The sequence below is a fragment of the Coturnix japonica genome, chromosome 14 (assembly GCF_054131305.1).
Source record: "Coturnix japonica strain WE chromosome 14, WE-NBRP24, whole genome shotgun sequence".
Lineage (NCBI taxonomy): Eukaryota > Metazoa > Chordata > Aves > Galliformes > Phasianidae > Coturnix > Coturnix japonica.
Window position 1 is genome coordinate 9732637 of NC_140676.1, and position 27582 is coordinate 9760218.

General features: G+C 41.4%; 1 long non-coding RNA gene across 2 annotated transcripts in view; it reads left to right on the forward strand.

Annotated features, from left to right (window-relative positions):
* The first annotated feature begins 34 nt into the window (after positions 1 to 34).
* LOC146758459 (uncharacterized) overlaps positions 35 to 27582 on the forward strand; it is a 119230-nt gene continuing 91682 nt past the window's right edge. The window contains exons 1-3 of one of the 2 annotated variants that reach the window (XR_014934381.1): positions 35 to 285; positions 744 to 820; positions 14892 to 14990. This is a non-coding gene — a long non-coding RNA (uncharacterized LOC146758459). Of the gene's footprint in view, positions 286 to 743; positions 821 to 14891; positions 14991 to 27582 lie in introns of those variants that run through there. The other variant, XR_014934380.1, reaches the window with a different exon arrangement.

Below are 27582 nucleotides of genomic sequence, written 5' to 3' on the forward strand. Positions count from 1 at the left end.
AGGTCTGACTCCACCTGTATGCAATTAGGGTGCAGGGTTTGAAGGACAGGCTGATGGGGCAGGTGGGAGGAATTGTGTGTTGGGAGCAGCTGCTCTGTCTCCAGGCAGCAGGTGCTCATTTGGCTCAGAGTGAGGTAGGACGTCAGTACTTATGTGTGGTGCTAAGGAGTTTTTCGATAAGCAGTGAATTTGCTTTGTGGGTTTTTTGAGGTTTTTTTTTTCTTTTCTCCTCATTTTCTTCATAACATCAGCAGGCAGGACGTGGATACGGGGAGAAAGAAGCAGGTAAGTGCATCAGGACTGGAGGGTAATCCCAAGTCCTTGGTGGTGGAATTTGGTCTTCAGATGAAAGAGATATAATGAGGTGAGGCTATCTCAGCTCACTCAGCAGGCAGGAAGGTGTTCGGATAAGGATTTTAGTTGTTTATCTCTTCTTTCTTTCTTTCTTTTGTTTCTTGGAGAGTAGTCTGTATAAAATTAGCACGGTCTGGTGTTAAGTGCACTTGGACAGCCCCAGAGCTGCTAGGAGTGTATCTTGCTGTTATCTGTACCCTAGTGCTATGCCTTCTGTCCCAGCCTGTGTCCCAGGGCACTGCTTGAGTGAAGCCCTGTGTAAGTATGTGCTGGTTATACCCCTGGTTGTGAGGCCTAATGTGTTGGGAAGCAAATCAAGTGAAAAAATCTTCATTCTCAACAAAGCCCCGAACATCCTTTTGATAATCTGACATTATCTCTATTGGCAGAAAAGAAGCAGAGGATGAAAAGGAAGCTGACTACCTGGGCTGCTGCTGTGATGGGACATGCTAGAGCTTTTCAGAAGGTTGGTTTCCACGCTGCTGTTCTGATTGTGCTGCTCATGTGGTTCCTTTGGAGACTACAGTAACTCTGTGTAAAATGGTGGTCTCTAAAAGAGCTGATAAAATAAGTTTTCCTACCCTGGAGGTGTTCAAATATCACCATAAGGTGATGGGACTGATACTTGCAGAGTTAAAATATGTCTCTTCCGTGTAACTCCATTATTCTTCATTTAAAAGTTAAATATACCTTCATTGTCAGACCAGATATTCCCCTTTGTCAGCATTTCACGGCTCGCTTCCTGGATCCAGATAGATTGATGATAGCTGCTTAATATTCTTTCCTTTACAACTGGTGATTTGAGAGTTACCAGCTCTCATGATGGTTGCTGTTTTTCTTTAAGTATCAGCTTTTCCAGGTGTGTTTGCTGCACTGGAGCCCTGTCTTGCTTTCTCTTTCTCTCAAATAAGGAGGTGCAGAGAAAACTTAAAAATGTGAATCTCAGTTTCCAGTCCTGAGGCAATTAAATACATGAGGTTATCTTGGAAATTATATTTTCTCATGACTTGAGGAAGGAGCAGGTGGGCTATTTCATAGTTTTAGACCAGAGTGTAGCAGAAATGTTAAGTCATGGCCTGAACCAGTGATTGAGCATCTGGAAGGAAGGCACAGTCAAATCAAGGAAGCTCAGGTGCATTCAATGGGCCCATGAAAAACTAATGAGGCTCAATAAGGCTGAGCACAGGTGCTGCACTTAGGTCAGGGCAATCCCAGGTGTTTATGCACTTAGCAGGGGGGTTTCAACCCAGGCCATTCTATGATTCAATGCAATACACCTGAGTGACCCAGACCTCACTTAAGGTTTGGCAGTGCAAGTGTGGGCATCTCTTGCCAGAAATCCTTGCCTACCTGAGGTCTTCCAAAGGTAAGCAGCTCTTTTCCTTCATTCCTGTATTTGTGGTTGCTGCATTTGGGCTTGTTCTCATTCACTGTAGCCAAAGACTTTGCCACTCTGCTATTATCATCCCATTATAACATTACACAGAGAAAAAGGGAAGGGTTTGATTTCTGACCCTCAGCTCACTGAAGTGTGTGAAGAGTGAGACTTTCTGCTGTGAATGCTTCAGGAGATCACTCAACAACTGCAGTCACTGCTGATAACCAGAAAATCTGCTGAGCTTTGAAGGAATGGTTTGTGGTGGCCAATGCAAACCAGTTATTCATGCTGGTCTTCTGCCTTGCAGATGTGATGAATGTTCCTTTATTTGCTCTAGGCTGTGAAGCTGTGAACAGTGTATGTGTTTAGATGGGTCATAACTAGACTTCAGTGCTAATGTCTGAACTAAATGTGGGGAGCTTCCAAGCTATCATCTGCTCTCTCTGGCTGTCTCTAGTTGTATTTCAGTCCCTAAGAGTGAGTGGTGAGGTTAGTGGCAGCCAGACCATAAAGGCATTCAAGTTATGTAGTCAGAGGGAGGCAGGTGTGTGTGATGAGGCAATTGAAGCTGCTGTCTTTAAAGATATTCCACAGCTATGATCTCAAATGTAAGCTGTGCAATGAAATCATTCCTGGTGGGTTGTGAGTCTTCTTTGCTTTGGAGCCTTGCTTGTGTTCTAGCCTGATAAAGGCATAGAGTGATGTAGGCTACCCACATTGTCAAACAGGTAGGAATTCATTGATCAACATTTTGCTTGCTTGTTCTCAAAATGAGTACCTAATAAAATAAGCACACGGTCCTGTTACCTGGAGAGGTTTGAATCTGTTTGTTTTGGTGCCTGAGGGTTTCTGTTTTCCCACAGGTTTAACTACATAAATTTGTGCCTCTCATCCTTGAGCCCCAAGACTATTTGTTTCTTCTCTCTAGTAGAACTTTAGTTCTGATGGTCTTAGCTTGGTCACTGAGTGGTTTGATCAGGGTGTCAAAGGAATCTTCAAACTGAAAATGTAACTTTCCAGACTTATTTTCTTCTGACTTAAGTTAGAAAGGATTTCTCTGATAGTATTTGAAATGCTGATTTTGTTCTTTTTTTAATTGCAAGTCCTTATTAAAACAATTAGGATGTACCTAGACAGACCACAGCAGAAAACCTTATCTGGTAAGTCTGGGTACTGCTGTCCTTTTCAGAAGTGAAATGGCTACCAAGAGAGCACGGCTGGTAATAGGTTTTATCAGATGATTTTGTGTAGTTCTTTGGTATATTTCTTGATATGTTCTTTGGAATGTCTTAAGGCTGTGAAAGTCAGAAGGTTACACATAGTCTAAAAAGGTTGGGAGACTGTGGGCGCTCTGCAAATACAGCCAGTGTGCAGGGTGACTAAAACAGAGAGATGAAATGAATTAATAATCCCATGGATTATAATAACTTTCCTTCTCCTGCCCCAAGGAGTTCTGGTACCTCTCAGGGTGACTTTCACTTCAGCTTCTGAGTTTTTTGTATTACTATGTAATGTATTTTTATATATGTATTTGGGTGCTGCTTGTTATTCTTCCTCTTGACGCAGGCACTGAAACAAAACCTCGTGCCTGATCTTACACTGGGGTTATATGCTTTATCCCTCTCCCCTTCTCAAGTCTATTTGCTATGACTTTTCCACTTTTGGCTGCCTTGAGGCTGGGCTTCACCCACAGCATACCATTGTTTTGGTGTGCTGCTCTGGTCCCATTTTGGGGTTGGAGCTGTGTGATGGCTGCACTGCAGCCTCTGTGGTTTTAGTGAGTCTCCAGGGCTTGTTACAGCTTTGTTGCTGTTTTTTGTCTTTTATTTCCCTTGCATTGCTAATGAAATGGTGTTGCTTCTCTGGCAACTTTCAGCTGACCTTGAGTTGTAAGTACTTAGAAATTTACATTCTATGTAAATAAAGTAGAAGTTATTATTCTTAGGATTATACTGTTCTTATACAGAACTTGCAGGCCATAACCATAATCTCAGGAGATGAAACAAACTCTCAGTACATGAGTGTATGTATACAAACAACATCAAATCATGTCTTCTGTAATGTGATTGCTTCTTTTCATGTATTCCTATAACTGAACAAGCGTTAGAGAAATAATTGTTATTGACATACTAGAGAAGTGACACACTTAATTCCGTTTTACAGGCTACCAAGTTGTTCCACCAGATAGCATCAGTGTGTTCTAGCATTATTTACAATGTAATTGAGGCTGTTTCTCCTTTTCAGAAATTGATTGGTAAAAGAGAATGTGTCGCAAAACATACTGCATGGCTGTGATGGTTATGTTATGCATCAGCTTAGAAGAGAGCCCTTGCAATTTAAAGTACCTGCAGATTTTGGGGCAGTGCCTGCGATACTTACCTCTTGTTACTTTTACTGTTGTAATATGTTCCTTGAAATTCCCATTCCCTTCCAAAAACCCTGTGCAGCCCCAGGGGTGAGGGCAGTGAGGAGGAGGCAGTTTGGCTGCTCTATGGGTGCCCTTTTCTCTAGGAGTGGAGAATAAGAGATCAGAGGATGCTTTTTCTTTTTACATTCTCCTGCCCCACAGGAGCTGGAGCAGGGCCCTCTGTGGCAACCTGCTGCCTCTTCTGCAAAGAAAAGAGAGGGCAGCAAATTGAAGAAGAGAAACTTCTGGTGAAATACAACAGAGTGGCTGTGTGCCAAAAAAGATGGTGTGGATAGATAGCTCTGTGAACGTGGAGTTTAAAAGAATCAAGCTTAAATTCATTGGAAGCTCCTTGATTAATTGTTTCTGCTGGTTTATGTTTTGGGTAGAGTTCATGTAAATTATATCTGGCCTAATATACAAGTTACGTATACAGGTGCCTGTCTATCCACTGGAAACACCGTGAGCTCTATGTGAAGATGAAGGAAGAAAATCAATTCTCTGCCTCTATTGAGGAGATGACAGAACTATTACTGTTCAAACTGAGCAGTGCAGGCAACTGAAGCATAAAATTCTTGCAGACTCTGAGAATGTGTCTCTTTAGAAAGCTTTGGTGCAGTCCCCCGCTGCTTCCTCATGAGAGATCTCATCACCATAAATGCTGTTTGTGTTTTTTATATGAGGACTTAGCTTCTCTCAGGCTCTCATAAACTGATGGTGAGTCACTACTAATTATTCCTTCACAATGCTAACATTAAAATGCTCCACTGTGAAGTGAAGGTTATTTAAAGGCTTACACGTTTTATAGGAATTCTGTCATTGCTATATATGTACACATAACACTTTTAATTTTCTAAGGCAAATGTTGAGGTTTTATTAGGCCTTAAATAATAAACATGTTGATAGCTTAATTGCTAACATAGAACATATAGGTAATGCTGTATTTTTAGCAAGAAGGGTGTTGTGGCTACGATGGGACTTGATGCAACAGGGCTGAAATTTTCTCCCTCAGCTGAGAGCAACTGTTATGTCCTTGTTGCTAAAACCTCTTCCTTGTGTTATCAGATATCATGAATTCCATATAACTTAGGGCTTTCTCCATCCATTTTAAAAGTTTCCAGCTTATGCTTTTCCTGACCACTAGAAGCATCGTTTCTTTCTTCATAAGTGATAATTGACCACATAATTGGCAATCAGGAAGATGATGTGCATAGTATGTGCAAGTTTGCAAGACTTGTTCTGTGAACTGTCCTTGTAAGCAGGGCTCTGAAATGGCAGCCAGGTCTCCAGCTGCTGTCCTGCTTCTGTCTTAAAAGAGGGCTATTTCACTGCTAACTGCTTTACTGATAATATTTGTACAAATGATTTCTGGCTTACCTTTTTCTGGACCATTTTTGAAAGCTCCCATCATTTGCCACAGACTTTTCAACTAGAGCAAGTTATTGGTTTGTATGTGCTGGAGGAGACAAAGATGTCTGGTGGGGAGGAAAACATGGTGATAACTTTCCCTCCCTGCCCCTTCACTTCCTTTGCTGATGCTATTTGTGCCTATCAGGCAAAGCCAACAAAGCTCATCTGGAACAAGCTGTGAGATCACTTTCTTCTGTGGCCAAAGTACATGGTGGATCTGAAGAGCTGTGTGGCAGTCAGCCTTGTGCAGCAGAATCCTGTGTCCCCTTAGATATTTCTGCAGACACTTATTAAGATGAGAGCATACTTAGTGGATCATGTCACAGCCCAGATTGGTCTGGCCCTGTTTCTGGCAGCAATAGTAGTGAATTTCTAACAGAGTGCAAGTGGGTGGCAGACATGTTTGGATACTTCAACAGTCTGCTCTCAATACTGAGCTGCAGCCCAGGGTTTGTATATTTGTATTTAGTAGCTATTTTGATAGGCTTACTCTTTGTAGAACCCCTGAGGCAACAAATCCCATGGTTGCCTATAAGCAGTATGAAGCAACATCTTTCTCTTTTAGCTTTCATCCTGCCCTTTCACCATCTAAGCCACTGTCCTTGTTCTCCCTGCATTACAGTTGTTCTCCACAACATGCAGCTTCTGCAGCATTTCCCCTCAGCCATCAGTTTTCCAGAGTATGTGTAATTGTGCATTGAGTAGAAGTCACTCTATTCCTTTAGGTATCATTACTGGCCTCGGTACCTTTTCTAAGTCTGTCATGCCCTTTGTGAAAGGAAGTTTGTAGTTCAAAGTAACATTTGAGGTGTAGGTATTCCATTGAATTATGGAATAGCATAAATATGTTGTACTGTGTCGGTATGCAGCCTTAGTCTTATGGTCAATGTGAAGGAGGAACCAGGACCTCCTAGAGAAGAGTTGAACGTGTGTGTTTGTGCTCCTTTGGATTTTAGCTGACCTGACCTTTACTTATGGATCAAACATAGGATATTTTTGAATTCAGCTGTTCCAGAATTTACCATTTTTCAGGTAGTGAAAAACTCTATTTTTACCTTCTCTGCTGGTTTGGATTCAAGGGGCATGTGGTGCATTCACACACATGTGTAAACAAAGGGTACAGTCTTTCTCCTCTCTTGATGGGCCCTTTGAGCATGCCTGCTGATTCTCCTCAGTCCTACAGTTCCTAGTTTTGAAGGCTCCTCTAATTCAAGGTGAGAGAGGCTGCTTTCCAGCGCATGCTGTGTGGTCTTCAGCTCTTCCTGTGGTCTGTTTACAGCTGTCTTGTCCTGAAGGACTTCTTGAACTCTTTTTGTCTGTCTGCTCAGTGAGTTGCTGCTGTTGGTAAGCAAATTTGTGCAGATTTCTAACCTTCAAGACAAACATTTGGGGATTTATGTAAGACTCCAGACTTTTCAGAGCCCTGCATAGAAATGCTTCTGGGTTTTTTTCTGGGGGGGACGGGGTGTTTTCTGATTTGAATATTTCTTTCCATTAACAGAAGCAATAAAAAAAAAATTGTGTGAACTTAAGCAAACTTTTGAATATGTTCAGTTTATTGTTTTTGCTGAGTACTGGATCTGCTCCATGGGTATCTTCTTTGCAGGAGTTTGAATGGGTTGGGTTCCAGTTCACTTTTCCATAACTGGAGGTTTTTGACCGTTGGGTACCTGAGGCTTCCCTGTCTGATTTCTGTCTGCCCTGGAACTGGTTTGACTGCGTCTGCTTACTTCATACAAATGTCTTGGGTAGCCTATGGACCCAGTACCAATCTAAGTAACGAGCGTCTGATCATTTGAGTTGAGTACTCGAGTTCTTGCTGTATTTCTTTATCTTTTTGAAAAATAAACATAATCTGCTTCAACCATCCTCCATGTTCTGAGCAACAAAACATTACTATGCATAGGATCTTGTTTGCAAGAAAAAAAAGTGTCCCTGTGAACTGCGGTCTTCTGTTGGAGCTGTAAACCCATTTCTGTGCAAATCAGCTTATTGCAGCTGTGCCAGCTCTGACCAAACAATAAAAGATTACTAAATGATAGAAGAAGTTGTAGTGAATTCCTGCATCCCTCTTTGCTGTGCTCCAAGATTTCCTAGTTCTAACCATTAAGAGCCAGCTGTGGGTCCAGGGGCTCTAGGCTTCTTTCATTGTTGTTTTGTAGAAGATGTGGAGCAGTCATGCTAAAGGAAGAGAAATAATTGTAACAGACTTGCACAAACAAGGAAGTTTTTGCTTTTGGCTTACAACATGATTTAGAACACCATCTTTCTCCTTCCCCTACCATGCTGAAGTTCTGTATTCATGAATATTATGGTTTTTTTTTTTTTGGAAATAGAAGTACATTTGTGCCTGCAGTCAAGTCTGAGGCCAAGGAGTCTGTGATTCCTGGCTGGTTGAAGTTTAAATCTTGGTATCTGGTAAATCAAGATCTAGATAAAGCCCTACAGACCTATTGGTGCGGGAGTCATACCGCTTGGGTGCTACAGGGAAGGGAGGAGAAATGTTGTGTATTGATGGTGGTAAAGGTAGAAATGCTGTAGTAACGATGTTACAAAAACTCAAATGATACTTTTAACATATCCTGAAGCTGGTGAGACAAAACAGTTTAAGTTTTGTCTTTCAGCACTCTTATGCTGGCAGGGCAGTAAAGACAGCAAAGTAAATCCATCTGCTTAGTACTTGTAATAAGTAAGCAGGGGTAGAAGAGATGGGGTGACCACTCACTGGCTTGCTATCATGTGTGCTTTGATTTCCAATAAGAGCATGGCTGCCTCTCAATGTCTTTGCTGCATATTGACAGGATCCTTCGGTGTGTTTCTGTCTGCTTAACCTCCTGTGAAAGACACCACCTCTAACCGTGTGCTAGCAGTATATACTGTGTGTATTTCAATCCTGCAGTTATGTACTGCTATGCTTGGGCAGTATATTCAGCAAATTGGGTAGTCAAATGATTATGTTAGAATGAATGGTTGATGTCTAGTACACAAATAATTATGACACTAAACTTACTATGTATGAGCTGGAGCCATAGCCGATTTCAGTGACAGATGGAAAGCTCCACTGAACCTTTTATTGGCCATATGCCATTTCTGACTGTTGGCCAACAACAAGATTTGTTGCTAATATATAATGATTTAAACAGTAAAAAGAGCAGCTGCACTTTGATTTTCGGTGCCTTTGCTACAGGTTTTCCTGGAGGTTTTGAATATCTGCTGCTGCTTTCTAATGTGGAGCTGTCACTTCTGGTCTGTGAGAAAAGGCTTTATCTTCCCAGCACTATCTGGGGTAGAATGTTGTATTTTGATACTTATAACCAAGGCTCTCCTCTGCCTTTTATTGCATTATTAAGTTGACGGAATAAAAATCTCCCTGTAACATGGGGATAGGAGTTGTTTGTAAGAAGCTGGTTCAATGCAGAACCACAACAGAGTTGTGGTGTGTGTGGTTTTGTGTGGGGTTATTTTTTTTCCCTTTGCTGTCTGTAGTCTTTTATTTTTATGACCTGCCTGAGGTCTGGGAAACCAGCATCCCTCCAGCTGTTCAGAGATGACAACTTCCAAAACTTAGTTCATTGAGAGAAACTGCATGTGTTGTTCATCATAGGACTGGGACAGTGTTTGGAAATGTGAGTATGTGAATGTAAACTGCAGTCATTATCTATGCAGAACATGTCACTGTTGCTGCTGCTGGCAGACCAGGAAACTTGTTCCCACGTGATGCTTTGACCTTCCTCCTTCCTGAAGAGGGTTTCACTGCTGTCCTTTGTCGATCTACTCACTCCAATACATATCCAAAGGAGAATGAGATTGTAATCTGGAGAGCTGAATTATTCTGGCCTTGTGCCCTAAGCAAAAGAGCATGATGGGGAGGTGCACAAGGGAGCACTTTTTTTTTTTCTTCCCTATATATTTATGAAGACTTTATTATTTTAAAATAAAGTATTATGCAAACTTGCATGCAAAGAAAAACTGGCCAAGCATTTGACTGTTCTGGGCAGCATCAATTTGCACTACATTAAGAAGCACTCTAAAGGTCTTTAGGATGTGTTTGACTGATCCTGTTGATCCAGCAATAACTTGCTCCTGTGCCAGAGGAGGTGTGAAGTGGTCCTCGCATAAAGTGTTTTTTATTGCAGAAGTCAAGCATATGGGAAGAGAATAGTTAATATCCTTGTACCTCTTTGGAAATGTGTAAGAAATTGTGTGGATGCTGCTCAGCTGTTACTATGCCAGCTGGTGTGGAGAGATACAAGGCATCAACTGGGAGGTTAGAACCACAGTTTGGCTCCTGACCAGCTCATGGGGAATCCTGTGGGCTGCACTGGCTTGTGCAGCTCAGCTTTGGTGCAAAGGCAGTATTTTTAAACCATGTTAACTGGCTCTGGCTCACTCCTCTCTGCTTTGTTGGACTGTTGGTGTGTCTCAAGCATGGTTGTTATGAAGCTGTGTGTACTGTTGATTTGCTCATGCATTTTGTTGAAGACAACCCTCCCCATCTGCTGAGGTGCATTGCTCCAGCAGTTGGTCCTAGATTGGGAAGCCAAGTGGGAAAACTGAAAGCATTCATTTATTTCTTGACCCAAAAGTAAGTTGGACACAAAGTCACCAAAGGTTGAAAGTCACTGTCTTTCACTGTTCTGGGTGGTGGTTGCGTGCCAGTTCACTCCAGCTCTTGGAGTTGGACTGGCTGCTGACTGCAGCATGCTCTGAAAGTGTGAGCGTGTTGGCCCTGCTCATCCTTTCCTGTGATAGATCAGTGTTTTGTTATGTTTATTCATCTCATGTTTCTTCCTTTAGCTTTGGAATAGCAGCAGTGTAACTTCTCTGGCTGCAGGCAGGTTGTTTCTTCACAGCTAGTAAACTGTCTGCTGTATTTTGAATGTTTGCTGGGATGCTCCTTATGTAGGTCACAGCTTTTCTTTCCTGTCAGATTCCTCCTACAGCCCTCTTTGATCTTACCTATAGCAAGCTGTCTGTCTTGGCAATCAAACAGAACTATGCAAAGTATTGGTAAAGTGATATGGGTGTTTCTCACTTTGTTGCATCTTGCAGAACATCGTACTCTATTTGTATTGGAGTTGAGAAACAAACATCTCAATTAGATCTTTTACAGCTGACTGTGTCAATCTGCAACAGTACTTAATAGTACAAATTTCCCTGTTATGTGGATGTTCTTATGTATTTACTGTGCTGCAAGTTTTCGGAATGTCCTGTTCTTGTTTCTTCTCTCCTAATGAGAGCATGGTACCTTATGCATTTGTGTGGCACAGGTCAACTGCCTTCTTTCTTTTGTTTTTACACATTTGTAATGCCACCTTTGCCTGCGTCTTGTGATAAGTCAAGCAGAGTCCAGTGCGTGTGTAAACAGCTGCTCTGTTCTTTGCAGTTTTTTTTTGGTGTTTTTTCCTTTTTTTTTTTTTTTTTCCTCAGGACTGAAAGACTCTCATCCAGGTGCTAGTGGTTAAGTACAAACTGATTGTAGAGCACTTGTGCTTTCCTTATGTTGTACAATTCCCTAAAGCCCATTAATGTCACTGACGACAACATCATCCACCCTCTTAGCAATGCTTGCTGGCATTAAAGTATGTTGGTCTGAAAGCCAGCTTAATGAGGTAGTATCCTTTGTTAGAAGAGAACACAGAACAACTTACTTTCTCAGTGTTTAAAGGTTACAACTACTTTTAAATAACTTATGCCTGCATAGATTGCCCAAAACAAAGTGGAAAAAGGTATGCTTTAAAAGCTGCTTTCTCCATCCCACCTCCCCAGGTCATTGCCATGTACTCCCCATTGATGCTTATGAACAGTTGTGTATGCAGTCATAAGGAAGAATGAGATAACTGAAGGTGATTATGGAAGTAATTATGTACTAGTTTGTTTTTTTTTTTCCCATTTAATTTGTTCTTGCTTCATTCTGGGGTGGGAAGGAAGCTGAAATAACTTTGTCTGACAGGTACATGGTGGATAGTGTCCAGCTGTGGTTTGTAATATCTCCTTGTGATGTCCCATACCAAGAGCAGGGACTTGTGAGCTCACGGTAAGGTGCTGATGAGCATTGTCATTGCAGTATGAGCAACTGAAAAAAAACATGATGATAGGGTTAGTGATGACTCTTGAGATAATATATCAAAAAATCAAAGCACTTGGATGCTGACTGATCCTGCCCTCTAACAACTGGTGATTGGTTTTCTTAAAAGCCCAAGGTTATTCTGTTGTTATCTTTTTCAGCCTAGCAAGGTCTCAGTGCAATGACCAACGTGTGACTGAATATTGTAGCTGCGATTTGTTTAGCTGGTGTTCATGCAGGCTGTGCATGTTCAGATATTCAGCTAGATGCTACGATTGTCTTTAAAATCCAGTGCTAGGAGTAGAGACTTGAAGCAGTTACACAGACATTCTATGTAAGCCTGTATGTGTGTGCAGATGGATTCTTCACAGATACCTGGAGACAGAGCTGCACAAAGTGCAGACAGCAATGTGACAAATACACCATGGCTGGATGGGACTCAGGAGAGTAGTTAGCTGGCTCTGCTCATGCCACGATGGAAGTACTTAGCGATTCCTTCCTATATTGGTGACCTTCAAAAGGGAGGTACTGTCTCCTTTCTCTAAAGAGGCTATCTATCTATCTATATTAAGATGATAAGGTAGAAAGACAGGTGTTACTTAAGTGATGTTCTTGCTTATTGCTGTACAAGGCAACCAAAGCAGGAATGAATGATCAAGCATTTTCTGATGGCTTTGACAGGAGATGGCATCTTTGGAGTCCAGGTGAATTTGTTAGTGGATTAAACCTGACTCACTAAAGCATGCTCCCTCATTCTGTGCTCCCCACTGGAGCATATACAACTGTAGAGGGTAACCAATATATTTTGTAACCAATAGTTTTAAGGGATAATAGTTCTTATTTCTATACAAGTATTGATAATGGGCATGCACATGTAAGATTTTATATAGATAGAATGTATATCAAGATCATCAGAGGATTAGATTCATATACTTAAGTACCTTACTTGTGGTTTACATCTATAGTGAGCTTGATACACTGTATAATTAATACATTCATTGAGAGAAAATTTGACCTGTCAATGTTTCATTGTTAATCTCAGAGCTGCAATTTTAGATCCAGATGCTGTATCCAGCTGCAGACAAATCTCAGGCGTACAGTGGTTATTAATTAGCAGTTGTGCTTATGAATGCTTGTAGATACTCAATTTTTTTTTTTTTTATAGTACAAAAACAAGTATTTAACCACACTGGATTAATACAGATAGGGGTTGGATATTTTCTGGGGGGAGGGGAAGGAGAGAAAGAAGGTGAAGGGGAGGGTTTTGGGGGTGTTTAGATAATAATATGGTCCACAAGCTGACTGCTGTGGGAGTACTGCTATCATCTGTTGTATTGCATCTTTTACCACTTATATACATCAAGCTGACATTATGAGAGCATCTATCTTTAATCAAAGCGATGGGTCCTGTGTGTTTGCAGCAGAAAGAATTGTGTACTCCCATCAGGTTCTGGGAGGTTATAATCTACTTTGTTAATAAAATGCTTGAGTTTCTGGGTCACTGTCCATCTAGCCATCTTCCTATAATGCTTACTGGCCATAGTGCTTTTTCAAAGCAAAGCAATTGTAGTCAGATACTCTTAAGTATTGTATCTCTCTTGTTATCAGCTTGTATGAATAGACAGTAAAATGGTATGTGAAGAACAGGTGTCATTCTTCTGGGGTTTGGTTGCTTGAGGGTCATCTTTACCAGCACATACCCAAGGTATGAGAATATTGGGGAATTTAAGAGTTCCTGAGAGCAAGTGACACACAACTAATATTCGCCTTTGGTTGCCAACAACACCTTGGGAAACCAAAATGAGTGGTAGCAATGACAACAAAACAGCATTTGTTTGACCAACGTTGTTGAGCATCAGCATGAAATAAATTAGAACTAGTATGTGCTTAAGGCTTCCTGTGTATGTTTGTTTTGCACGGTTCTCTGGAACATTTTCCTCTGCTGTCCTTGAAAGCTCTGGTTATTTGAGTAATATGGCTATGTACCTGGTAATAATTTGCCTAAAAACTATTAGAGTATTCAGGCAGCTGTCAGTATTTTAAAAGAAACTGTATTAATCAAAAACAAACTGTGGTTAAACAATATCTAAACACAGATATCTACCTGGGAAGATGACATTTTGTCTGTCTTGATTTGTTGGCCACAGAAATGAATTATTTGCAAAATACAGCTTGGTGACAGCTTACACACAGTGAGACACAGGCTCTTCTCAGTCCACATGTGCAGCTTGCATTATAGCCAAATTAAATGCATTTATAATTCATTATCTTCTTCTTCTCTTTCTCTCTCACATTCTCACTTGGTATTCTGTACAGTCTGTATTTGTAAGTTAGATGAACTAACAACAGCGCTTCATTAATTATGTGTCTGCTGCTCACTATTGCTATATGGATTCCTTATAAATGTAAGTGGATAAGGACTGATTGAACACACATGGCAGAAACAGCAAAAGCAGTATGGTTACTTAACATGTGACTGTAGTTTGTTTAAATGGTGGAGCTTTACTTTTGGAAAAAAGGCATTCAGTTTTTGATGTGGATGGTTATGTTGTAAATTCCTGGTTGGTCAAAGCAGTGGATACATGCCAGCATGTGTCTGATGCCCTTTCAGGGTCCTAAAGGTCATTCATTTTGAAGGCAGAAGCAGTCAGTAGAATTGGTGAGTGGTACTTCTATTTGCATGTCTTTTCCCTTGTAATATGAGCTGTAGTTGTTGAGTGGCTGTTGGTATCTTTAAATCTATCAAAAATACAGTGTGTTCAGAATCTTGCTTTGAAAATCAGTGCAGCCTTGGTGAGTTATGTATTGTGGGGTTATGTTTCTCGGTTTCTGTTGTCTGCATAGTGTGCGTGTTACCTAAATATTTGTATTTAACATCTGGACAAGTTCATTAGTGAAGTTGAACTAAAGGGCAAAGTGTCAGTAGTCCACAGTTTTGAAGGGTACCTGTGTATATCTGGGAAGGTCTCATTCTGTTACAACATCATTGTTGTTGCTATTATTATTATTATTATTTTTAACTGGAGAACCTGTGCATGCTTGATGTGGAGCATAGTAATTAGCAGTATAAATGCTGGTCCATTTTCACTTACATGCTTGAAATTGTGCCTCTGAAATGCTACAATACTGAGTGCTATAAATACGTGGTAATTTACTTAGAAACACTGACAGTATTCTGCTGTTTGGAAATGCCATCTGGATCTGCAATGTTTCATAAACATCATTTTTTTTATTTTTTTTTTTTTTTTTGCAAATAATCTCTAATGTTCTACTAGAATAATGTTTGGTGGAAGAAAGTAATTCAGGACTGGATGGAAAGACTGATGTTGATGGCTGTGTTCATGCGGAGCTCTGTGAAGAACTCTGGAGCTGTATGTTGCACTACCAGGTCTGTGTTTTGGGTGTTTCTTAACCACCCTAAGGTAAAATTTCTATTAAGATTTCCTGCATGTTTCTGCTTCTGACCTTAATAGTTTTAAACTGTCCTGCATCAGAGAGAGAGATTTACCTTTATGTAAGAATATATAGTGTACATATATAAAGAAAATAGCTTTTATTTGATGGATGGATTTGCTGCAGGATGCCTTCCTGGCAGTGGGCTTTGCTCAGTTTATAACACGGTAGACTACACAGTAATGTTGCCTGCAATTTTACCAGCAACATGAAAAGTATTAGAAGCACTGATTTCAGTTTTACTAATTGTTGTGCTGTGAACAGTTGCTTGCTGAGATAACGTCTTGGTGGATCTGACTGGTGTGTATCAGTTGCTGAGGTGTTATGTAATTGGTGATAGTGAAGCTAAGTATATCAGGCTTATGCCAGGCTGTCAGCTGCTCTGTGGAGATGAATTCAGATAGACAGGGGAAAAACTTTCCAGAAGGGTGTGGAAAATAAAGATGGGAAGTGGTCCAGACGTCCCCCGCAGCAAACCTCCTCCATGTCTAAGAAGGCAGCCATGGAAGATGTCTAATCCTTCTAACAGCAGATTTGTTTAACCCTGCTCCTCAGAGAACCTGGGTTTATTCTTCTGCTGTGGCCTGCATTGCCCACTTCTGAGTCTTCAGTCCTATTGTTGCACTTGCACAAGGCTTGTAGCTCTGACTTCTGCTGAACAAACAGCTGCAACAGTCCATCATTTCTTTGACCTTCAGTGGTTTGCTACTGTCCTGCTTGTTAGAGGCTGCCTTTCCACAGTAGAGCTTATTCTGGGAACACAACCTCTCTGCTTCACTGTCCTGCACCTTAGAGCAAATCTGCTTTTTGATCAAGCTAACTCACATCACCATGATATAGGCATGGTGTGTGTGGTGTTCTGTGGGCTGTATTGTCAAGACAGAGGGCTGGAAGTTAGGTATACCTCAAAGCACCCACACCAAATCAGGCAGATGATGCCTGGAGGCTGTACAGCTGTAGAGAAACAGCATCTCTACCACACAAAGGTACCTGAGAGACTCTAGCAATACCTTCTGGCACTGTTTCTGGCACTTGCAAGGTCATCTAGTGCTCTGGATACCCAAAGAAAGCATGACTTTATTGCAGTCACATTCTACTCCTTTTTTTCATGGTATTTAAAAGATGCTTACTGAAATGTGGAACTGATGAAATCCTGGCTCTGCAACAGTCTGAGTTAGCAATAATCTCAGTCCCCATCCTGTGTGTACTGTGTGGTCCCTTGGCTTCTCTTACCCAGCAGGGTTTGAGATTTGTAAGAATTGTGTTCACAGGCCTTGAGAAAGCAGGATTCCTGCTGGTTTCAATACCTTGCTCATTCATTCAAAGGGGGATCTGGCAGGGAGGTTTGAAGGATGGTGGGAAATGTGTATGTGTGTCTGTGATTAAAAGAGTCTGTGTTCTGGAAGTTCCCCAGCAAACAGGCCAGGATCTACTTAGTTTAGTGACTTTCCTGCTACTGTCAGTCCTCCCCCTTCAATAGAAGTCTCCTAACATGGTGCAATAGGCTGAATCCTAAAATAGCGCGACTCAAACTGCAGCAGCTGGATGAAGGTGGGGTTGTGCAGTGTTATTTGTTCAAGATTGGCACCTTTGACAATGCTTTCCAGAATGTTTCATAATTCAAGTCAGTTACTCAAAGCAAGGGCTGCTTACCCATGGGCTGTGTGTGGTCTACCAGGGTAATTAATCTGGCTAGCTTCCCAGGAGAACTTGGAACAGATTTGTAGGCAGAAGCGGTTCTTTAGCTGGGATCGCTTGTTCCTGGCTGTCTCCTTTCTGCTGTCCTTCCCCTTTCTGATGTTAGTGTGTGTGAACTGTATATTCATTTGTGACTGGAGTGGTGGGGAAGGCTAGAACATGTGGACCTGCATTTAATTAGTGGTCTGTAATTTCCAGCTCATGTGCCCTGAAGTCTGGGTCACAAATCTCTAATGCTGGCTCTCTTAAACAGTCTGATTTTATTATTGTCTTTTATTCCCACACCTGGCTGAAGTTATGCATCCTCCCAGTCTCAGCTGAAGTTGCTGGCTACCAGAGTCTTGGACATTTAGGAGGCAGCATCTCCTCTGTTTTCTGGGTACTTGGGACTGTGCCCTGGAGCTGGCAGGTTCCCCTGGGCAGGCTCTGCAGAGCATTGTGGATCCACACCATGTCCTGAACAGTCTCCCTCCCTGCGTGCAGGCAAGCTTTGCTCACTTCCCCTGGATGTCATTTCACTTGTTTGTCTGCTGCTAGTCTTAAACTCAATCTAGTTAATCACTTGTTCAGAATTAAAGTGGTTGTGATGTGTTTGAGTTCCTTTCACAAATAAATCAGGTCTGAGACTGCTTGCAGACGGGCTTTCTTTAACGATTCTGTTTCAAAAGCTAATTCAGGTTAATATTCTCTTGCAGGTGTCATTCTTTCTTCCTGTACTGTGTACTTGTGCAGTGTTCTAGTTCTTGTAATATGGGGAAAAACCTGAAATCGCAAGCCTTAGCCTAGGAAAGCAAAAGTAAAACAGACTTGAGAGTTGTGAGAAAATGGTTTTGGTAACCTCATATTCACCTCATGATATTGGATAAATTGCATGTCTTTGGACCCATCTGGCACTGCAGGGGAATAATATCCTTTATGACAGAGACATTTTACTTAAGGTTTTTTTCCAGCTCAGTCCAGAAGGAGGAAATTGATTTAGCCTGTGATGTTAGAAAGCAAAATCAAGAAGCGCTGATACAGAGGGCAATCTGTGCTGTGACACCTTCTGTGCATTCAAGCTAGTAACAAGATCCTTCTGCTATTGCAGTCATCTTCCCTTCACTTCTGTTATTCCCTTCTTCCTTAGGCACATGTGAAATCACATGTGCTGTTCTGACAGCACTATAACTGTTCTCCTGTAATCAAAGAGCTCCTCATATGAACTCCTCTGGTCTTGCTGCAAATGCCAGCTCACAGGGGACAAAGAGCTGGGCTTGTTTAATTCCAAGAAGGAGTCTTTTTCTTATAAAGGTTTATGATGTGAGCATTTGGGAACAGTATCCTAAGGGGAAGCATTTTTTCATCTGTTGATGCCAATCTGACTTGCTTGTTCAGATGGAAGCAGTTTATAGAGCTGGTATTTCTAACCCAAATGACATGGACCGGTGGGAAGGGCAAGTTTGGTAACCCCATGCCTCACATGGGGAAGTGGGGAACATTAACTAGACTGTGCTCTTTGTATGTCTGAAGAATAGAACAGCTTGTTCCTAAAACGTCGGAAGCTGTAGTCCATCCTCATGTCGAAGATCACAACCTAAAAATGTTGTGTTTTGGGACTGTATTCACTTGGATATTCCCTTGAGAGTCAACCCAGTGTTACAGCATCCATGAGCACTGTGTGGCTCCCCATCCAGTGTGTTCCCATAGCTTGTGTTTTGGTGGTTGGAATTTACATGTGGGGCAAATGGACTGAGTAGCTGAGGGTTACGGTGGCACCGAGCAGCTACATGAGAGGCCTTGGTTTAGTTCCCTTTTGCTCATTTGGGGTTAGGTAGCTTGCGTGGCTCTGAGACTTTGACAGAAGCACATTTTCCTGGGGTAAGTGATCTATATGAACCAAAATGTCTTGCCAAATTGGATTGATTAGGAACTTTGGGATATTGTTTTAGAAGAAAATTAGAATCTGGTAACGTCATTCCCATGTCACCTTCTAGAGACTGAGAGTTCCTTTCTTTATGTATGCTTTTTAAATTGGAAGCAGCTTTTCATTTTAAAGGGCCCCCCTTTTTTTGTGTATGTGTCTCATGCACAGCATAGAACTGAAGTGAAAGCAGACATTTAGATTGAGTTGTAATAATTTTATGGGAAACAGTTCCATAAATTTCCATTCAGTTTTGTCAGAAGGCCAAAAGTTTCAAAGCCCAGAACCAGGATCTTTCATAAGATCAAACCTCTCTTCTTTATCCAGCTTTCATTCTTATTCCACTGTGACTTCTACCTGTGTTACCATGGTGTATCGCAGTGAGAAACACACAGGAAGATCAGCAAAGCCTTCAGCCTTGTGTGTAGTGTCTGGTCCTCTCCCTGTGAACACCTGTGCATTTACTTGTTGATGCTGCAGTCTGACAGTGCTGATTAGCTGATGATATGATGGTGTTACTTGCTGATGATGCTGTCCAAGTTTTTGATTGTCACGCCTGGAGTTTGACTAAAGTATTTAGTATTATTTTGAGCAATCGTGCGAAACAAAGCTTGAGGAATCCCCAAACCCTACAATACAGACTCATTAAAATCACCTATCAGTACACAGCAGAGGAAGCTGGATTTTTTTTATATGATTAAGGGGACTGAAGTTTTGTCTCTTGTAGCTTCAGTTTAACTTGTGGAAGTTATTTCACATGGTCTGCAAGTGGGACTTAATTATGACTGTTTTATGGAAGCTGCACTGATGGGTAACTGTTAACAATGCTGGGATTTCTTTCTTGTTAACTGAAGAGGAAACTTCTTCCCCCCCCCGCCCCCCGCCCTTAGTATATTGTAGCATCCCCTACTACTTTGGGAGAGTAAAATGCATGCAAAATCAGATGCAGTTCTTCATGCTTGCTGTCACAAATACTTATGAAAAATCAGAATGGGAAATATGAAGATTGGTTCATTCATCATGCGAAGAAGCTTGCTAGAAGCAAAATACAATGTGGAACCTCCTACCTGAGGACGATAGTTCACATGCAATTGCAAATATATGCTTTCTGAGGGATTAAAAAAAGACTCTTGAAAGGCCAAGATGCCCATTATGAAGCTATCAGGCTGGAAAGCTGCCATTTACTAGATTAATATGAGCCTGGTCTATTTTTCAAAACATATGCTATAAAAAGAGCGATGCTTAGTGCTTTGTTTTCAAGGTACTTTCAGCCATTCATGAAATCATCCTCTGAGACATGAAAGATGTGCTTACGCAGAGTTTGCAAAGTGTTTAATTTGAGATTTATTTAGTCATGGTATAAACTAATGTGACTGTGGTTCTTGAACATTTTCAGCTTTCTTTGCCTTTCATTGCCACCAGGATCATCCTTAGTTGAGACTTATAACTGCAGGAGGGGTGCCCAGCTGATGCACAGCTGCAGAGATGCTGGGAGCAGGTGGTAGTACAGTTGTGAGGGCTGGTTGTATTAGAAACGTTACACATTTATCAGGAGTGTTGCTCCTCATCTGTCTTGGCCTGATCCCCCACTCTGGCAGGCAGTGTCTGGTGTAGCTTTCCAGCTTGTGTGAGCCAGTACTCTGCTGTCACGCTTGCTTTAGAATAGCTCACTTTCTTCACTTTCCACTTTCTATTTCACCTAGGACTAAGATGCCAGGAGAGACAGTGGAGCAGGCAGTGATGCTGACCTAGTGTCAGAGGGACTGGGAGTTCCTCCAAGTCAGGAGGTATGTGAGAGGAAAAAGCAGGAAAGGGGCTCGAGGTGCTGCCTTTCCCTCTAAATACTGCCTTTTGTTGTCTTGGCTGCTTCATCTCCTCATGTAACTCTGCTGCCTCCTTTCACATCCAGCCTGTTTCTGTGTAAAGAATTGTGCTGAGAAACAAATCTTGCTGTGAAAAACGTTCTTTCCATATCAGTTACAACAAAGTGTGAGTGCAGGAGTGTCCAGCAGGGAGCAGAGCTGTGGAGATGGGTTGCTCTAGCAGCACTGCCAGGCAGTGCAGGGACGAACTGTTAGATGGCACCTGGAACAAAAAACAAGGTTGTATCAGTTGTCCTTATTCTAGCATCAGTGAGTGGAGAGAGGAAACTACCATGGTACCAGAATACGGAGCAAAAGACCTGAAAAGTGGAAGATGATGCTTCAGGTGGCACTAAGTCAGGGCATTCAGAGCCTTAGCACAACTTTCAGACTGATCAGGGAGCTGCCTCTTTCTTTATATGTTTTCCAGTTTATGAAGCAGTGCAGGGATTAAATATTATCACACTCCTTCCTCACAGTTGTAGCAGTTTGATATAAACACTTTACAGATGAATCAGGAGTGTTACTTTGCCCAGGAAAGTTGGCAATTTGAGAAGTTTTTATGAAATTTTCCTGACACGTTTAGAATAGCAATAAGCACGCAGAATTTCATCCTGTTTTAATGGTCTGCATGTGGCTGACTGGAAATAAAACCCCCTGGGGAAAATCTCGCATTGCTAACTGTGTTTTCTTTCTATATTGGTCCCTACTTCTCCCCAGCCCTCTCCTCCCCACAGTTCTAAGATGTTTTTCACTGAAAGGAAAGTAATTTCTGAGACATTGAGTATTTATGATTTTACATTAGTAAAATGAAAATATAATCTTGCAGCCGTGGTACAACTGAAAATCAAATCAGTGGAACAAAGTAGTATAAAAATTTCTTGCTTCCATGCTTGTCAAGGGAGCTTAGTCATTGAATTATTCCTGCAAAATATTTAGACTTTTGATAAAACTACATTTCCCATAGAGACTGTGGCTCTGGCTCACTTTGGCTTTCCCAGGCTAGTGTTAGCCAGCAGCGATTCTGTTGGCTTTATTTAAGATCTGGGACAGAGTTTAAAGCAAAAATTTCAGTATGTTTGCATGTTTGTGTACTTTTAAAAATGATGGTTTATGTAACTTCAGGGACCTTATCAGCATGGAGATGTACAGAGTCTGAAGCAGATTTGTGCTGCTGAGTGGAGTGATATATATATTATATAGCAATGCCAACAAAATTGCATATTGATAGCATTGGCAAGCATAATTCTTTTTATTGTTGGAGAAGCCCAAAATCATGTTTTTATACATTGTGGTGGCTGGAACCAGTTATTAATTTAGCACTCTGAAAGATAAGGAGAAAGAAAATTGATGTGCAATAGCAAAAAGGAGTGGTCTTAGTTCTTAGCCGGTAGTAGTAGTTTTAAATCCCTGGTGTAGGTTACGGATTCTGGTCCGCTGAATCTGAAAGCTTATTTTTCATTGCTGGCATACCTTTATGGCTTCTCTTTCTTTTAATTTAAGGACTAGGAGCAATATTTTTACTATCTATAAATGAGCAATTCTTTCAAATGCGCCCTGATGTAAAATGCTGAGAGTGTTAGTTTTGGCTTTTTTCTTTACCTACTGTATACTTTTTCTGACATGTTAGATTAACTTTCAGCCACAGGCCAATCTGTCAAAGAAACAGGGAATGTCTCCTGCTATGACAGATTTGCCAGAGGCTGAGGTTTGAAACAAGCTGGGTATTGCTTCTTACACAAAAGTAATTTCTCCCTTCTGAAGAGAGCTATCACTGAATCAGCTGAACAGAAGCCTCTGACTTGCATTACTGGGTTCTGATCAGAAAATCTGCAACAGGCATTTTTTTAATAAACTTATATGCCACAAAGGAGCTCTGGCAGTATTACTTGGGGAGAACTTTCAGCAATATAAGGTCAAAATAATTTCCTCAAGGATATCAGGAATCCAATATATATTAAAAAACAAAAACAAAAAAAACCCAAAACACAACAAACTTTCCCTGGTTGACTTCAGAATTGTTATCATGTTGGATGAATATACTGTTACAAAGATAAACCCACAGGTCAGACTTCAACGTGCAGGCAAGACTATGCTATCATCGTGGTGTCTGTTCCCAAAATAGCCAGCCCTCTTCCTAAAATCTGACTCAATCTACTGTATGAGCTGAATGAAATTGTGCCCTCTACACCCCAATTTTTCTCCTGTTGCTGTAGTGCTGAGAGGAATGATGGTGTATATCCTGAGCTTCGCTTTGTAGCCCAGCTTCTTCCACAGGGATACTAACAGTCGGTCTCAGAGAAAATCCAGCTGTGTAGCAAAGCCTGGGATTTCTGCTCAAATGGCTGAACAAGGAAATCCATCATAGATGTCCCTTGAGATACATCCTGGACAACTGTACAACAGTTACAGTGCTGCTGGGCAGAATGTGTGTGAATACCATGGAAATGCTATGAGAGATAAAAGAGGATCAGACTGGGATCCATCACTGCCTCTTTTGCCTTCCATACTATGATGCTCAACACTGAGCGGTGCCCCATGTAAACTGGGGAAGTATGTCAGCCATTTGTTCTACCAGATTTTCATACCCTGTATGTGTGAGCCAGGTTCTAGGATAGTATGAGAAATACATTTTATTGGCCTTGATGAAGGAATTAATAGGTATCTTCCTCCGGCATGTCATGGAAAGGGACTTGGATATATGTAATGGGCCCCTTCTGGCAGAAGAATAGCTGAAGCTATGCCTGTTTCCACAGACTAATTTGAGTCAGTGATGAGGCTGTGTTAGTTTATGCCAGCCAAGAATCTGGCCCAATTAAGCTGAAATGATAAACCATGCTAATTTTAACCCTTTCTCCAGAAGTGCATGTTTTTGCTGTTTTACCCAAGTCCATAAGTTTCTGAGTTGAAGTTCTACTTTGTCTTTATTAGGATTTATTTTTTCCTTTCTTTTTAAGAAAGATCTGTAAATGTGAATTGTAAATAGATAAGTTTTAATCTGTTGCAATAGTTCCCAGCTCTTCCAGCTTCCCCTTAGAACTACACAAAAGCACAGCAGTAGCTCAGAGGGCTGTGGTGATATAGGAGGTGTAGCTCAGTGCTATTTCTTTACCAGTGCCTTTGCTGCCCGGTATCATCTGCATGCATTTTAGGAAGAAAGCGGTGTTTATCTATTGGACACATGGTGGGCTTCTGAGGAGTGAGAAGGTCTAGAAGCTTATGGGTTTAAAAGTTCAAGGAATGCTTTATAACTAAGTTTACATCTGCCTGGGGCTGCAGCAAATGGAAGTGTCCTGGGGGTGTCTGGCTCTGTGTGTGCTCCCCAGTGTGTGATGACCTCCAAGGAGAGGTGCACAAAAAGAGCATCTCTTGCCTTTTGTTTTTGAGGTGACCCTAATATAACCTAAAGAAATCAGATGTTTTCAGTCTGAAAGCTGGATTCAATGTTGATATGTTGTGGTAGTGCTGGTGATATTAAAAATACAGTGAGTTGCAGAGCAAATAATAAAAAAAAAAAACAACAAAAAAAGCAGAAGAGAGGAGACAAATATTTTCAACCTACAAGAAACAAACAGCTGCTGGAAGATCATAGCAAGAAGCTTCCTTTGACAGAATCATGTAGGGCTGTTTTGTCTTGGAAGTGTGCAGAGTTATAGTGACAACTATATAGGAATGTATTTGTGAAGGAGATGTCACAGGAAACATGTGGCAGCTTGTTTAAAGATGTATCGCTAGGCACCGAGGGAGGGGGTACCTCACCTTGCAATGCCTTTGAAGGATGATAACTTGGACTACAAAAGCCCTCTAAGTGCTTAGAAGGTACAGAACTTGCCCTTTGCATTTTTCAGCTATTTTTCAAGTTCTGAGGAAAAAAAAAAAAAGAGATTTTAAAGCATATTCAGGGCTACTTTAAGACTAAAATAAAAAGTCTGTAAGCACATAAACGGTAGCGATCTGCTGCATGGTGTCTCAGGAAGGATAGTAAAATGATGGGCTTGGCAGAACTAGGAGTTATTCACCCAGTGCGTCACTGATGTTTTATATTTGGCATTCATTCAGTCCTGCTTTGGTATAAGCTATTTTAGAGTAGGCAAAAGGTGATCAAACTTTATGGATAATGAGATTATCATGGCTAATGAGAAGAGCTCTTCCAGCTACAAATAGGCAATGCTGGCTCAGCGCGAAAGTTACTTCAGAGTAGAACCCAAAGGAGAAAACAAATAAATCCTTTCTTGGTTGCAATCTTACTTGGGAGTTGCAGTGCCTTATCAGCTGGCTGCATCCTGGCAGTGCTATCAGTTTGGAAAATAGGCAGTTTTAGAGGACTGAATTGATGGAGGGATTAGCACATCTTCCCCCACCCATTCCAATCACTTGAGGCAATGCTTAGTACTAATTTGGGGACCTCAGTCCTGGTCCTATGGGATCTGAATTTGTTTGCTTTGTGGGCATGGGGTGGAAGGCTACGGGTGTTGTTTTTCCTGAAAGTGTTGTGAGTCACTATTCTGATGTTTTAATTTGAATTTTAATGCTACAAGCTCCAAAATACAGTGGAGAGTAACTGTAGAGGAGGAAAAAGGATATAGGAAACAATTGTTTATATGGCATTTTTTCCTAAAAATATATTGTAAAGCACATTTAGCTTCTAATGCAGTGGGCTAGAAGAGGATTGCAGTGTGAATCAAGTAGGACCAGGAGATGTGAGGCTCATCGCTCTTAGTGGCAGCTACTTGGAGCTTAAAATGATGAACCAAACACAGGAGGAAGCTGACTGAGATCAAGAATTGGCCGTTCTGATAGGAACTCGGATTTGGGCAATGCTGAGTTGTATGGGTGCTGTAAAGACTTAAGAGGGGAGAAATGTTTGTTTTTCCTAGAGACTGGCAACATCCAAGGAGGGGGTAACATTGAGGGAAAATGCATTTTGTGAGTACAGTAAGGCAAAACCACCATCACTGCTAAAGGAAAAGAGGAAAAAAAAAATGGGAAAAAGAGGAAGGTAGATAAATGGAGGAGATATTGCTTTGGTTATTTTGCTCCCTTTTCTTAAGCTGGAACATGGAAGAGAAAGCTCCTTGCGTGCCTGGGAGGGGCCAAGAAAGTACAAACCAGCCGGAGTCATGGTCTGGACCCCTGAACAGAAAAGTATAAAGGAAATGTGTGCACTGTGAGATTCTTCAAGCTTTGTGCTGGAAGTGGAAAAAGCAGAAAGGTTAATGTGGCCCTTTCACAAAGAAACTGTGAGCAGAATAATAATTTGCTGTGGAGCAAATTGGCTGAAAACGGCAGGGCAGGGCTGAGGCAGAGCCCCGTGTGATAACACAGCAGCTCAGGAAGTGGCTCTGAAGAGCCAGGTCTCACCCTGAGCTCACAGGTCCCTGGTGCATAGCACCTTTGCTGCCTGCTGTGCTGATTTGTACCTGCCTGGTCTCCAGGGTCCAGGTGTGCAGAATAGATAGCTAAAAAGGCTATTGTAGCTGTTGAAAGAGAGGAAAACCCACTTGATCTTGCCTACAGGAGAGCAGCTGTGAGGTTTCCTGTTTTTACTAGGGTGGCAGGACAGTGCATTAATGCAGCCAAAGTCTGGGTCTCCTACCAGGCTGCAGGTGCTGAAGGTGGGGCACAGACTGTGTTGGTGTCACACCAAGCAGGAAATTATAGCACTAAATATAAATTTAGTGTTAAAAATCCAGTGGAGATCAGGGAGGAGTAATAAGAACAAAACTGCCTGAATTTAATACTTCATGTGAAATGCATATGGTAAAAACATCTCTAGCCTTGCAAAAGTGATATTCTTGCAACTCCCTCCCTGTTTGTGTTGCACCTTTCATGCATGCAAGTGTCTTTCATAGTTTCATTTTCAGTTATATTGCAGTCAGAGCAGTGGAAGACTTGGCACAGACACTGTGAGTCTGCTCTGTTTGTCCTACTGCAGATGATCTGCAAAATGACCTTCTCTCATAACACTCAGTTGTGCTGAGAATTAATCAACAGGTAGGTTATGCTGACCTGGTTTCCTATAACCCCTTTGTGTTGACTTTAGCATTACAGAAACTGAATTGCTCATGGCAGACACTGGTTTATTGGTTGGATGGAGCATCTTATGTCTGCCTGTGGGCTGGGAGGCTTCTTACATATGCATGAATTTTTATACGGCTGTTGTGCCTGTGTGAGCAGCAGTGCCATGGTGACTTCCTTCTGAGCACCCCCGGGATCTTGGTCCTTCAAACAGGCTGAGTGGAAAAGGGTGTGAAAAATAAGAAACAAGTATTGATGGGGCTTCTGTGCTTGTTCTGCTCACTTTTCTTATGGGGAGCTGTGGAGTGTTAGAGGACTAAATTACTTTTGCAAACAAATGAACAATGTAAGTGATGTGCTGTGATATACTTGACTGGGCTTTTTAATAGTGTTTGTTTGCTTACTTGCTAATTTGCAAGGTCTGGTAATTTGCGATTGGCCTCTCAGTCGTTAGGTTAGTGTGAATTAGTGTGGTTCTATTATATCAGAAGGACAAGCAAATCAATAAGAAAAAGGGAAGCACCCCACATTAGTGAAGCTAAAGGAAAATGCTGAATGTCTTTGCGCTATTTAGTGTTGTAATTATCTCAAATCTTATAAGTACTTCATATTGGGTTAGTTCTTAGTTCATTTCCTTGCATATAAATAACTACTCCAAAAAAAGAAAAGTCTCTCCTAGTGTTCGGTGAAGGTGATCTCTTGTTATTGTTTGTTTGAATACCTCCATTGTGGGCCTCTTATCATTTTTACAGTGGTATAAGGGACGTGTCATTTATGTAGCATCTGCACAGTATTTGCTGAAAAGGACGATGGTTTAGAGCATTATATTTCAAGTCTGTCATAGCTGTTTCAGTGGTGATGGTCCTCCGTTTTAATCAAATTATTCAAAGATATATTTCATTTATTGCGAAAGAGGAGGTGGGGTGGGCTGTTTCTTGACAGTGTCCTTAAAATGTCCAGGCTGAAACTCAATATAATTTTACTCTTACAAACCTATCTGTTTCTATCTATTGCTGGGGGTCAAGAGAACACTTG